Raw genomic sequence first — 13811 nt, forward strand, 5'->3', positions numbered from 1 at the left:
CAGATGTTTGCTCTGTGCTTGCATGTGCCCTGGGTTTGCTCTGGCCGCTCTCCCCTCCTTGTCACCAGTGTGATTTTGATGGTTTGTGTCTTCCACGCCACTTGGGCCTGGCAGTCACACAAACCACTGTGCTGGTGGTGGGAGCTGCCCTGTCCTCCCACTGAGCTCACAGACCCTGAGCTGTGAGATCACCAAGTTATCCCTGTGGCAGGAAGAGCAGAACGAGGGGTGAGGGGCAGTCCTGGCTTCCCCAGCCTCAGAACCCCTCTGAGTGCATCCAGCAGCCCTTTGGGCTGTTAGAAGCTCCAGCCACAGTCAAAAGTCCCTGAGAAAAGGAGCTGCTGCTGCAGAGACTGGGAGCTGTGTGGGATTTATGTGCTCTGGGCAGCAGGAGCTCCCTGTGCCATACCTGGGGAAGCACCACGCTCACCGTGACCGCCGCCAATTTCACACCCTGTGAGCTGGGGAGATGAAAAATGTCTTTATTAAGGAAAGTCCCAGGCCCCTGACTGGGAGCTAAATGTTGCTTTAACGTGTGCAGGGAGGGCAGGGAGGGAGCCACGGTGGCTGTACAGGGACTGTACACAGATACTGGTGTGCCCACCTGTGTGTGGTGCACGGACCCCCCTGTGCCCACCCACGTGCTGTGCAGGGCTGTGGGGGGCTGTGGCAGGGCTGTGGGGGTCTGTGCGGGTCTGTGCAGGGCTGTGAGGGTCTGTGGGGGTCTGTGCAGGTCTGTGCAGGGTCTGTGGGGGTCTGTGCGGGTCGTGGGGGTCTGTGCAGGGTCTGTGGGGGTCTGTGGGGGTCTGTGCGGGTCTGTGGGGGTCTGTGCAGGGTCTGTGCGGGTCTGTGTGGGTCTGTGCAGGTCTGTGTGGGTCTGTGCGGGTCTGTGGGGGTCTGTGTGGGTCTGTGGGGGGCTGTGGGGGGCTGTGCAGGGTTGTGGGGGTCTGTGGGGGTCTGTGCAGGGCTGTGTGGGTCTGTGGGGGTCTGTGCGGGTCTGTGGGGGTCTGTGCGGGTCTGTGGGGGTCTGTGCAGGTCTGCGCAGGGTCTGTGCAGGGTCTGTGGGGCTCTGTGCAGGGTCTGTGGGGGTCTGTGCAGGGTTTGTGCGAGTCTGTGGGGGTCTGTGCAGGGTCTGTGCAGGTCTGTGTGGGGCTGTGGGGGTCTGTGCAGGGCTGTGGGGGTCTGTGCAGGGCTGTGGGGGTCTGTGCAGGGTCTGTGCAGGGTCTGTGCAGGGCTGTGGGGGTCTGTGGGGGTCTGTGTGGGTCTGCGCAGGGTCTGTGCAGGGTCTGTGGGGCTCTGTGCAGGGTCTGTGAGGGTCTGTGCAGGGTCTGTGCAGGGCTGTGGGGGTCTGTGCAGGGCTGTGGGGGTCTGTGGGGCTCTGTGCCCCTCGCTCCTGCTGCCCCAGCGCAGCCGGGGGATCTCCCTCCCCAGGGGCCTTTCAGTGCCGCGTTTGTGCCTTTGCTCCCGAGCCGGCGCTAAGCCCGAGCTGAGCCAAGCCCAGAGCCTGCTCCGGCTCAGCCAGCCCCGCAGCTTGCCCCGGGCTCTGCTATTATCCCGCATCCCTGTAATTAGCTGCTTAGGCTGTGATTGCCCCATTGTCCGCTGGATGGGTTTAATCATTCTTTTCTCCTACAGTGGCAATTTTGTTCCAATTAATTATTTCAGTTTGAACAGCAATAGCTGGTTGAGTTTAGAGAGAAATTAAAAGGGTAGGGAAGGATAATGAGGAGTGAGCTAACTAGGGAGAGGCTGCAGACAGGGCTGCACGGGTCCCTGCTTCCCTTCCAGCCTCTTGCTGCCTCCCCTGAGAGCTTCATAGGGCTGGGAAAGGCTCATGGAGGGAGCTCGGATCTCTCACCCTGCCGGGCTGACCCAAACACTGCCACAAAACCCTGACACACCGCCCTCACTAACGCTGGGATCTCCCAGCAGTCTGGGTGACATCTCAAGGTGATTTTGGACAAGATTGATCCGGATTTCTAAAAATTTAAAAACAAATAAATTTTGGGTTAGCCAAGGTTTTGAAGGGAGTGAAAAAAACATTCATGCCTCTCAAGATTTACAAAAATGCTGCCTGGGAAATTCATGTATAATTCAACGAATTCCAGAGCAGTTTGGATATTTAAATTATGTATGGTCAAAGCAATAAGAAAATCTGCATTTCCTCACTCTGAGCCCCCCAGCACAGCTCTCCCCAGCGCCCCCCGCCCAGAAGGCTCCTGCCTGTGCCCTCCCGGAGCTATCGAGCCTCATGGCTAGCAGGAAATTGAGCTGGGCTGGAAAAACACGGCCGAGCTCCTGCCCAGCCCCGCCGGCTGCGGCACAGCGCTGCCAGGGCGATGGGCACGGCTGCCACGGGCCCTGGGGAGGGGCGATGGGCACGGGGGGCACCGACCCCTCTGCCCGCAGAGCCCCAGCAGTGCCCGGGCAGCCGAGCTGCGCAGGGAGGGTGGAGGGGCTCATCCCCTGCCGCCGCCCCTCTCGGGGTCTCAGGGGCTGCTCTGGCCTCACTGCACCTTCCCCCACGTTCGGTGCCATCCTTGGAACCCCCCGGGTGTGTCCGTCTCCTCTGGCAGCTCCCGCTTCTGGCGCCAGGAAAGAAGGGAGAACACCGACAAACCGCTGCCCTGGCCCTCCCTCCGCCCTCCCTCCAGATGCTGTAAATTTTCATTAGTATGCTGTAATTTAATGATCGGTTCCCAAGAGAAAATTATTCTTCAATTTACCAAAACTTCCCTGTTAATTTAAGCATTATAGCATTATAGCGGGGGGCTGTGCCGGAGCCCGTCCCGCTGCCCCTCCCACCGGGCAAGGACGGTGAGAGGGACAATTCCAGCTCAGTCCCTCGGAAACCTCCCATCCAGGACTGCAAACGTGCTCCTGGGAGCAAGGAAAGCGATTTCCTCCCGAAACAGGAGTTTATTTTGAACCTGGCACACTCCAGTCCAGCCGGAGGGTGATGCTGGCAGACTGGCAGAGGCAGAACGTGCCGGGCTGGCTGGGAATGTGCCAGAGGAGCCACCGGTGCCCACCCAGGTGCCACCAAACCCTCGGGGCTTTTAAACCCTCAGCCGGCCCTGGAGTTTCCTTGGCAGAGCTCCCCCATCCCGGGCAAACCCCTCCCCGGCCGGGGAAGGAGCAGGGCGGCTCCGGCTGCGGCTGCTGCCGGTCCCTGGGGCAGGGCCAGGGCTCCGGGCTCTGTGCCTGCCCCCGGGGGTCGCCCCCCCCTCAGGGTGGATCACTGGGGGGGGCTCTGCTCGTTAGGAACTGTGGCAAAGAGAAGGGGATGGGAGTCTCCGTGCAGGGAAAGTGCTGCAAGAGGAGCTCATTAGCTGGAAAGATTGGGTCCAGGGGCTCGTTTGTCTGAGATCAGTTCACTGCTTTCTCTTGTAATGTGGAAAATGAGGTAGGGGGATCTGAGCCTCTCCTCAGTGGCTGGCCCTGTGATGTACCCCTTCTCATCCACATTCTCTCACTCAGATTGCCTTTAATGCCATTTCTTTTCCCTGGGCCTCAAGCCCACCTGTGTAGAAGGTCTGTAACCCTCCTCCCCCGCGGTGCTGCACCCGTGGGACAGAGCAGACTCTGCCACCAGCTCGTCCAGCCTGGCACTGCTGGGTGTGCCCCTGCTCGGGCCCAGCTGGTCCCTGCACACCCTGCAGGTGCTGCTGTGTCCCCTGCTGTCCCCTGCTGTCCCTGCAGGTTGTCCCCTGCTGTCCCCTGCTGTCCCTGCAGGTGCTGCTGTGTCCCCTGCTGTCCCTGCACACCCTGCAGGTGCTGCTGTGTCCCCTGCTGTCCCTGCACACCCTGCAGGTGCTGTCTGTCTGTCTGTGCCCACACCCTGGCCTCCTGCAGCAGCAGGCCTGTGTCCCCTGCTGTCCCCTGCTGTCCCTGCAGGTGCTGCTGTCTGTGTCCCCTGCTGTCCCCTGCACACCCTGCAGGTGCTGCTGTCTGTGTCCCCTGTCCCCTGCCCCTGCAGGTGCTGCTGTGTCCCCTGCTGTCCCTGCACACCCTGCAGGTGCTGCTGTGTCCCCTGCTGTCCCTGCACACCCTGCAGGTGCTGCTGTCTGTCTCTTTGCCCACACCCTGGCCTCCTGCAGCAGCAGGCCTGTGTCCCCTGCTGTCCCCTGGCTCCAGGCCATGCTGGTGGCTGCTGGGCACAGCCTGCTCCCAGGGCTCAGGAGGGGCTGACCCTGCTCTGGCACAGCCACTGACGCAAGGAGGGGCCAGGTGCTGCTCTCTGGAGAGGCTCCAGTGTCGGCTGAAGCTTTACTGGGTGATTTCCCTCGGTTTCTGAGCAGGTTTGGGGCAGAGGGGGCTGAGTGGCACCTGAGCAAAGGGCACTCCTGCCCCAGAGGGGCTGCAGCCCCCCAGCCAGGGCTGACAGCAACCTCCCCTTTGCCCGGCTCTGTGAGTGAAGGCAGAGCTCCAAACCACAGCAAGGGTGGGAGGGGAAGCCTGGAGCCATCCCCTGCCAGGGTGCTCCCCTGGCCCTGGCCATGGCAGGGGACGAGGCTGAGCTCTCTCCATGGGCCTGGGAGGAGGATGAGGAGGGTGAGGAGAAGAGGAGGCCACACTTTGAGCTCCTGGAGCTGATGGAGGGGAGGGCTTGGCCATGGGGCTGCTGAGCCCCTGCCAGCACTGCTGCAGCCACCAAAGGACACTCAGCACCCTCCAACCCCACTGCACCTCCTGATCCCCCCTGCCAGCCCTGCCCCAGACGGGGCCAAATTAGAAGGGAAATCTATTTCCTGTTAAAAAAACAGGGGAGCAAAGTCAGAGTTAAATATAGAGATATGATATGTAAATGAATCTGACAACTGAGTGAATAAAAAATGAGGGTTTAAATTATTGAAGGGTGGGAGGAGATGGCGCATGCAAATAGCATTAATGTGGAAAGAGGCAGTGCTCAGAACAGGGAAAGGAGGTTTTGAAACGTAATTATTTCTTTTAAGGAAAGGGCTACACATAAAATAAAAGCCAACAGAGCTGGTGTGTGTTTGTCTCAAAGCCTTTTCTCTCTTGCCTCTCCCTTTATCCTTCTGGCTTTTTCTTTTTCCCTGCAAAACAAAGAGAGAAATCAAAGGCTACTGCATTTTTCTGGCTTTAATTAAAATAAGATAAATTAAGTTTTAGTTGCTCACAAGAACAAGTGAGACCCAGGGATGGCTGATCAGGAGCTGCTGCTGAGAGGGCAGGAGCAGGTGCTGGGTAATTGATTTGGTGGGGACAGGGCTCAGTGGCTGCCAGAGCCAGGGCAGTCACAGCCACCCCCTGGACTGGGTGGGGACCTCCAGCACCCAGCAGAGGAAGCAGGGCTTAACTTCCATGGAAAAACACCCTCCTGGCAATGCCAGCCTGCCAGGGGGTTCAGTACAGCTCTGCTGTGCACACATTTGCTGGGATTTGTTCCTGCTCCTCCCTGTGCTGCAGAGCCCGTGGGGCAGGGTCAGACAGAGCGTGGGGCTGGCTGGGGGAGCATTCACAATTCAGTACTGAAAACAGGAACCTCACTGGTGATTTTTATCAGTGGTGAAGCCGACAAGGAGTTCTGGTGGTCAATCTGCAAGCACAGAAAATGTCCCCATCACCTTCCTTGCAGCGGTATTTCTGCCTCCCTGACCATCTCCAGAACTGAGGGGGCAGGTTATGGTTCCCTTTCCCTAACTCAGAATGTGATGCCTTGGGATGAGTTGTTAAAGCTATAGATCTAAATGTCATTTATTAGACAAGTGCCTCCCTGGGGATTCTTACCCTGCATTCATTATTTGTGTGTGCTGACAGTGAGCTCTGCTGTGTCTAATCTGTCTTTCTGGCTGTTTACACAGCCCTCCCTGTGGCAGCACCTGAGTGTCTCCCTTGGCTTAAAAAGTGATGGTTTGCTTCCCACTCCCTCTGTGCTCGGCACGGCCACGGGGCTTTGGGCTGCATGGAAGGCACGTGGGACAGATTTTCCTGTTCCCTTCTGAGTCACCAGAGGTGGAGGGGCCTCCCCAGGGTGTGGTGCCATGCAGGGCTCACCCCTGCCAGGACACTGCTGTCAGGGGTGCTCTGGTGGTGGCTGCTGCCCTGGAGCTGCCCGTGAGCTCAGGCTGGCCCTGCCGTGCCCCACACCACAGCTGAGTGCCCTGGCACGGGCTCCTCCCTGCTGTGGGCCATGGGCAGGCAGAGGGGGAGGGCGGGGGGTTCTTCCAGCCCAGGAGTTCCCTGGCTGCTGCCTCAGCTACATCCTGGCAGGACACGAGAGCCATGGACAGAGCCCAGGAGCAGCTCCTGCTCTCTGAGGGGTAAATCACCCTGCACCACCACCAGCCTTCCATGAGATAACTCTGCACAGGACTGTCACGTCCTTCTGCAGGGGATCTGACATCCTGGGGATGCGTGGGGTGCTTTGCTCTGTGTCAGTGCCCAGGCCAGCCCCGGGGTCTGTGCCCCCTGCATGAACTCATTCAAGCAATATTCCCCCCAGACAGCTTTTGCATCGATGGAATGAGGGGGAAAGAGAATTCCTCCATGGATCCTCCCTCATTTTCACTGTCGGCTTGACAGATGCCATTCATGCCACTCGTCAGGCCAGGTCCCAGGCCGGGGGTGACACAGAGCCAGCTCCGGGTCCAGCCTCTCCGCAGGGCTCAGGGCACTCGCCCCGCCTTGCCTCTCAGCCCCAGGGCTCCCGTGGCTCCCGGGGCTCCCAGTCCATCCCAGCGCCGTGCTTCCCTCCCCGCTCCGGCCGCCGTGTCTCCATGGCGACGCGCTCTCCCTGCCGCAGAGCATCCTCGGCTCGCCGCTTCCAGCGCTGCATTTGTGCTCCCAGCCTTTGTCTCCCGCCTGGCGCTGGCAGCCGGCCAGGCCAGGCATCCATTTCAAAGCAGCCTTTGTTTTATCGGTGCACTAGCTGCTCAGAAATCCGTGGGTTTCAATCCGGGAGAGAACGCTGCGTTTCCTCGCCCTCCTCCTCCCCCAGCCGCGCTGCCTCAGCGGAGCTGGTGTGGCCACGGCGCCTGGCAGAGGGCAGCAGGACGGGCAGGAGCAAGTGGGGGCAGGCGTTTTCCTCCTCTCCCCCTCCCCAGGCACAGCTGACATCTCCCTGCACAGTCAGATGTGCCATTTTCAGCACAGCCCTGTCCTCGAGGCTCGGGGCAGCCAGAGCTGCTGAACTGAGATGGGAGTCAGGAATCCAGCCCCAGGCAGAGGAAAGTGCCTGGAGTGAGCTGGAAGCCCAAAGCTGGGATGCTGCCCAGCTTGCTGCCTGTCTCCTCTGTCACTGCCAGCTGTGCAGAGGCAGGGCAGAGCCAGCTTGCTGGACGGTGCAATCCATTAATTGTAACATCCATCCTCCCAGGGAGCTCAAGGCTCTGAGGGAGGGATGGGGTGACACACCTGCTCAGGTGTGCAGAGATGGATGCACAAGTTTGTGCATGCATCCACAGGTGCATTATTGAGGGCTTGTGGGGACTCTGGTTTGCAGGCACTCGGGTCCCTGTGGATCTTCCCCAAGGCACGGGGACACAGCCAGGAGGGGACACAAAGGGGGCTGTCTAGTGTCATTGCTGAGGTCCTGGTGCTCCCCAGGACATCCCTACAACCCTCAGAGAATGGAGTGAGGCAGGAGGACGATGAGAGGATAGCAGGAGAACAGGGAATACTTTGTTAAGGGCAGAAGCAGCAGCTGTGTGTCAGCCTTGCCCAGCACAAAAGTCTCCAGGAGAAGCTGTCCCCTGAAAGAGGCATCTGGGAGGGCAGCAGGAGCTGGGCAGCCCATCCTGGGGCAAGCAGCTGAGGGCACTTTATCCAGCAGTTTGTCCTGCCCTGCTGCTCTGGGGGTGGCTGGGACTGGAACCCCTTCAGCCTTGGGCCACATCACTCAGCCTGAGCGTGCCAAGGGGGCTGCAGCTGGAGTGGGCATGAGGAGCTGGTCTCCAGGGTCTCACTGGAAGGACCTCTCATGGTGCTGAACCTCAGACACTCTCCTCAGTGGTCACTGCATGGTTGTGGTGAGATGTAATCACTACTGTGCCTGCAGCTGGGACCACTGGGAGAACTGGGAGCTCGGGGAGTGCTGGGGCCACTGGGAGAACTGGGAGCTCGGGGAGTGCTGGGGCCACTGGGAGAACTGGGAGCTCAGGAGTTCAGGGTCCCACAGAAAGAGCAGGGCAGGTGCCAGCTGTGGCTCAGGCACGACCGTGGCTGGAAGAGCCACCCTGGCAGCACTGACATGACTTTGCACCAGGACACATCCCCACCTGGAGACAGTCCCAGGAGGTAAAAAGTGCCAGAGCTCTTGCTGTGGTCTGTGGTGCTGCTCAATAAAGTGTGTCCTGGCCCCATTTTACTCTCCATAATTAGGAAACACAGCAGACTGATGGCTCTCTGAAGCCTGAACCGGAGCATACTGCTGGCACAGAAAGAGCTGGTCTGCGGCAGAGCAGGGATGGTTTGTGCCATCTCGGGGAGAAGTGCAAAGGAAACAGGTGAAATCTGTCAATGAGGCTCTGTGCTCAGAAAGGGCAGGTGTGAGCGAGGTGATTGATGAGCACTGATTAGGAAGGGCTCGGTGCTGGCAGCCTCGGTGTAGGACAGGGCACAGAGCAGGGGGCACTGCCCGGGGCAGGTGGGCACTGCCCGGCCGCAGTCCCTGTGCAGCCCGGGGCAGGTGGGCACTGCCCGGGGCAGGTGGGCGCTGCCCGGCCGCAGTCCCTGCCCGGCCCCGCGGAACCGGCCCCTCCGGGCTCTGGGCACTCCCGCTCCTCTCCCGGAGCTCTGGCATTTCCTCTGGAGAAGCGGCTCACGTCTCTCTCACCAATTCACCAGCCGAGATCAGTCCTGGAGCACGGGTGAGCTCTGCCGTGGGTGTAGCTGGGCTGAAGGCAAGGGAAGCTGTCCCCTCTGTGAACAGCAGAATTGTATGAGGGCATCACAAACAGCTGAGACTGGGGGGCACAAACAGGAGGGGAAACACTTCTCCCTGCATGCATCATCTCTGTCTTCTGGCTGCTGGTTTGTAGCTCTATCGGCTCTCCAAAAGTGCCCCACTATTTATTGAAATTGTATTTTTGATTAGCAGAAACCTAGAAACATGCTAGAAAGAGCCATGGCTGTGGAAGGGAGTTCAGCACGTGCAGAGCCAGCAGATTTCACGTGGGCAGGTTGGCAGAGGCACCCACAGGGCAGGTGATGCCCCAGGGCTGCACCCACTGCTGTGGCAGCATCTCGAGGGGAACCTTTGGGGCTGGGGGCCACCCCCAGGAGGGGTTTGGACTGGGGGCCACCCCCAGCAGCCCCCAGGAGAGGTTTGGACTGGGCCGTGCTCACTGGCACCTGAGCAGTGCGGAGCACGGGAGCTGGGGAGGGCTGCAGTAAGCCCAGGGCTGTGATTCCCTTGGAAGTGCAATGCAGCCCTGGTAAATAAATAAAGATTGGATCTTGTCAGTCTCTTGTGCTGCGCCACTCCGGAGCGCGGGGACGCGGGGCTGCCGTAATTGGCTGGAGGCAGAGCGAAATCCAGGCTCAGCGATTCCATTTTGCAGTTGGCAGCCTGCCCACAGGCAGCTCAGGGAATGCAAGTTGGACTGGCTTTAAAACACAGGGAAATCCTTCATCTTTGATAATTTTTTTGCTGATTTAAAGGGCAGGATTAAATCCTCATTTAATAACCCCAAGTGCTCTGCCCTGCTCTGAGTGCTGCCAGGGCACGGGGCCCAGAGGAAAGGCAGGGAATGTTCTCCCGGGCACAGACCCCACGGCTGTTTGCTGCTGCTGCAGCCCGTGAAACAAATCCCACCGTGCAAGCTCCAGCCTCAGCACGGGGTGCTGTTCCTCCTTTCCAGGTCTGTTCCAGCTGCTTTCAGGGCTGATTGGAAGGCAAGCCCAACACTTTCTGCTACCAACTTCCAGTTATGTAATTTGTGGGTTTTTCTCCCAATTAAGGATCCTCAGAGCCCCAGATGTTCGCTCTAGCACACAGCCCAGCTGACTGCACTGACAGGCTCTGGGGCAGGGGTTGTTTTATCAGGAAGTGCTGCCTGTTCAGTACCTTTATGTTGCCACCTCTTGCCGTCGCCTGGGCTATTTTTAAATCCTTAAAAAAAGCGTCTACAATGAAAAAGAAAGGAGCCTTCTTGCAGAGGCACACAGAGCCCCCACATTGACGAGGAGACTGTTTTCCCTTGTCTGTCAAATCAGCTCATTTAGATTGTTTAAGTCAGGAGCAATTTTGCAAACAATCTGTTTTGCGGTGACAGCGGCTCCGCTCGGTGTGACGATGCTGAATGGAGCAAGCGGCTGCGAGTTATTGATGGCAAATTCTCCACGTCCCCAGGCCCGAGCTTCTCCTCAGACAGCCCCAGCTCCGTTTTCCCCAGACATGAGGCAGAAAGTATTTTCTAACATGTCGGCTTCCTTTGCCTTGAGAGCAAACTGCAGCTGAAGGGGAAGGGCGGAGGGGATGGGAACGCTGAAATGGCGCCAGCTCCTCTTTAACTGTTTTCAGGCAGTGCATTTCTCTGCCTCCTGCAGTTCATTCCCTTGCCCTGATGATATGAAAATCCTAATTAAAAAGTGAGTGGGGATGTGACAATGGGAGGATGTGTGTGTGTGCCCAGCTGGCAGGGTGCAGGTGGTGGCTGCTGTTGCTGGGAGAGGATATTTGGGGATCAGTGCCCAGGAGGGCATGTTTGCCGAGTGGTGAAAGTGTAACTGCACAGGTCCAGCCCTGGCAGCTGCCTGAGTGCAGGCCCGCCGTTTGCCTTTGAGGAGCTGCTCCCGTGATTTCTGGTTTCTAGTGCCACGTGTGACCAGAGTGCTGCAGAGCCGTGCAAACCCACACCAGGGCAGGACAGCAGTGCCAGCGTGAGGAGGGGGCATCGTGGGGCCACGAGCTGGTTCCTCCCTGCACACGCTGCCCAGAGTGCTCCTTCCCACTCAGGAGCACAGGGGGCCTTGGGGCAGGGATCCCACGAGGAAGAGAAGCACTGACATTTCACAGAGGGGGCTAAGGATTTATCTACCCTTCAGTCTGAAAGCATCTCCCAAGCCAGGTGGTTACGAACATCATTTTAAGCACAGAGGTGTTTTGCTGTCCCTTTGCTGGCAGAATCAGAATCTGGGTCCTTGGCAAAGAAGTCCAGAGGTCCAAGCTTCAGAGAGCACCAAGGGACAAAGGACGAACCAAAGCACTGTGGTAAGCAGGAGAGAAGGTCCTCCAGAACCTCAGTTCCCAAATAACTCTACGCTCAGCACACATTAAGGCTAAGACCAGGAGTGGTTAACACCTGAGTGCTGCTGCCAGCCAGCAGCCAGTTCCACTGCTTTGGATGATGGGCTTCTGCATGGGTGAAGCTCAATCTGCTGCTTCTTCTAGAGGAAAACATTCTTCCTATTTGAGGATTCCTGAATTTCCCTAGTCCTTCTAGGAATTCACCAGTGTGAATTTCATCCGTGTCAGAACTCAGCTGAGCAAAGTGCTGCTTGTGAGGGTGAGAGGTAAGATCATGAGGCTGATGCAAGGAGAAGATGATGGGGTAAGTGGTGGAGGGGTGGTTCCTGCAGAGGCTTTGCTGATGGTGCAGCCCCAGCTGCAGCACTTACATGCAGAAAGAAAGCCACTGCTGCAGCGGTCTAGTTGCTAGGAGCACGTGCATAAATAACATCAGAGAGCAATCTAAAATAATAAAGCAAGCTGCAGACCTTGACTATGAATTTTATTGACAGTGGCACAATACAGTTAACAAACTGACATAACAGGAGTATATAATGAATTCATCAGCCTTCCCAACTGAGGACAGACTTAACAGCAGCCCTCCTACACCACGTGTAGTGCCTCCAAAGAGACATGAAACAGGGCTGCTGTGAATGGAGCAGTGAGAGAGAGCTGAGTCACACTTCAGGAAATAATGGCTTTCAGTTACACACAATTACATGACAGTCCAAACTTTTTCATATGAAGAAAAATAAACAAGACCAAATTAACTTACAAGTTATTACGAGACTCTGATTTCAAGCTGCCACTTTACGGCTGTGCCTGTTCAGCTCACAGCAGTGCACTCTGCATTACTGAGCCTCTAGGGACAAAAATACACTCACTGGTCACTCTGCATTGTCATAAACCTTGCCTCTCGTACTGTAGGATCTTCTTCAGCTGGAGATTGCTGTGCTTTGCTCGTGCTGGCAGCAGGGCAGTGGGTGCTGCAGCAGATTTCCAGGGACAACAGCTCCTGTGCCCAGGGCACCTGTTTGTCTCACAGAGGAATCACACAGCATTCCTTTTCTCACCAGCATTGGTAAGAACAGTACAGGCCAAAAACTGGGCTGGAAAATGCTGGTGCCAACGTGCAGCTGGAGTCAGGAGAGAGCGAGAACTTCCCCATGGCAACAAAACCTTGGTTGGGAGTGCTTGTCAGCTGCAGAACCATTGACTGGGAATTCTTGTCCACTCTCGGTTTTGTGTGTTCCTGACATTACCACCCTCTATTCCAATCCATCACTTTGACTGGTTTGAAGTTACTAACTTCTGTGATATTGTCACTGAAGCCTAGTCCAGTAACAGAGTGTGGCTCATGTACTCCTCACTCTTCATTTGCTATATTTGCAGTATCTCTATGTTTTGGATTAAGCTCCATGTTCACACACATTGATCTCTCACCAAGTTTGCCAGTGCTGGGGACTTTTCTATTCCCTCCCTCAACAGAGGGAACCTCTAAACAGATGTCAGTGGAAGGTTTAGAGAAATGTCTGTGTGGTTATTTAGACTTCAACTCGTTTTTATCTGCCACTTACTGATGCCACAAGCTCGGCATAGAGCTGGGACAGCAGCAGCACCCTGGGGGAGCTGCCCCACACAGGGAGAACACGTGTGGAAATGGATGTTCTGTCCATCTGTGCCTTGTCCTGCATCACCTGGGGAACGACTGTGCTCTGCTGAGGGTGCTTGATGAGACAGTGCCTGGAATTCCTGCGTGCCACCGGGACAAATAAAGGCTGCATCACTGTGTGGGACCTCATTGCTCCCCAGAACTCCCCAACCAGGAGGGTGTAGTGAGGTGGGGCTCATCCCCTCTACCATGCTGCAGAGGGAGGACAAGAGGACACGGCCTTAAGCCGAGACACGGGAGGTTCAGATTAGACATTAGAAGTAGTTTTTTCACCTCTCAGGTGGTCAGGCTTTGGAAGGGGCTGCCCAGTGAGGTGGTGGAGTCCCCATCCCTGGGAGTGTTTGAGAGGCGTCTGATGTAGCACTGGGTGATGCTGGTTTGGGGTTTAGGGGTTACGGTGGCAGTGCTGCTGGAAGGCTGGACTCTTCCAACCTCGACCACAGAACCTCCTGAGCTGGAAGGGACCGACAGGGATCATGCAGCACAAGTCCTGGCTGTGCAGAGGACACCCCAACACCCCCACCCTGATCATCCCTGGAGCGCTGTCCAAAGGCTCCTGGAGCTCGGGCAGCCTCGGGGCCGTGCCCATCCCTGGGGAGCCTGGGCAGTGCCAGCACCCTCTGGGGAAGAGCCTTTCCCTGAGATCCATCCCAAATCCCTCCCTGGCGCAGCCGAAGTGATGATTCCGTGATTCCGTGACCTGGACGGGACCAGGCCCGAGGCTCCCGCGCTCCCAGCCCCGAGGAGCGGCCCGGGACGGGCTCGGAGTTCCGCTCCCAGCCCCGCTCCCGCTCCCGGTCCGCCCGTGCGGGGCCCCGTTCCTGGCCCCTCTCCCCGGCTCCCGGTCCTGCTCCCCCGTTCCCGTTCCCGCTCCCCCGCTCCCGGCCCCGCTCCCCCCGTGCGGGCGCCCCGGAAGCGCGGCCGGGGCGGGTTCGCTTCCTG

The sequence above is a fragment of the Serinus canaria genome, chromosome 14 (assembly GCF_022539315.1).
Source record: "Serinus canaria isolate serCan28SL12 chromosome 14, serCan2020, whole genome shotgun sequence".
NCBI classification, from domain to species: domain Eukaryota; kingdom Metazoa; phylum Chordata; class Aves; order Passeriformes; family Fringillidae; genus Serinus; species Serinus canaria.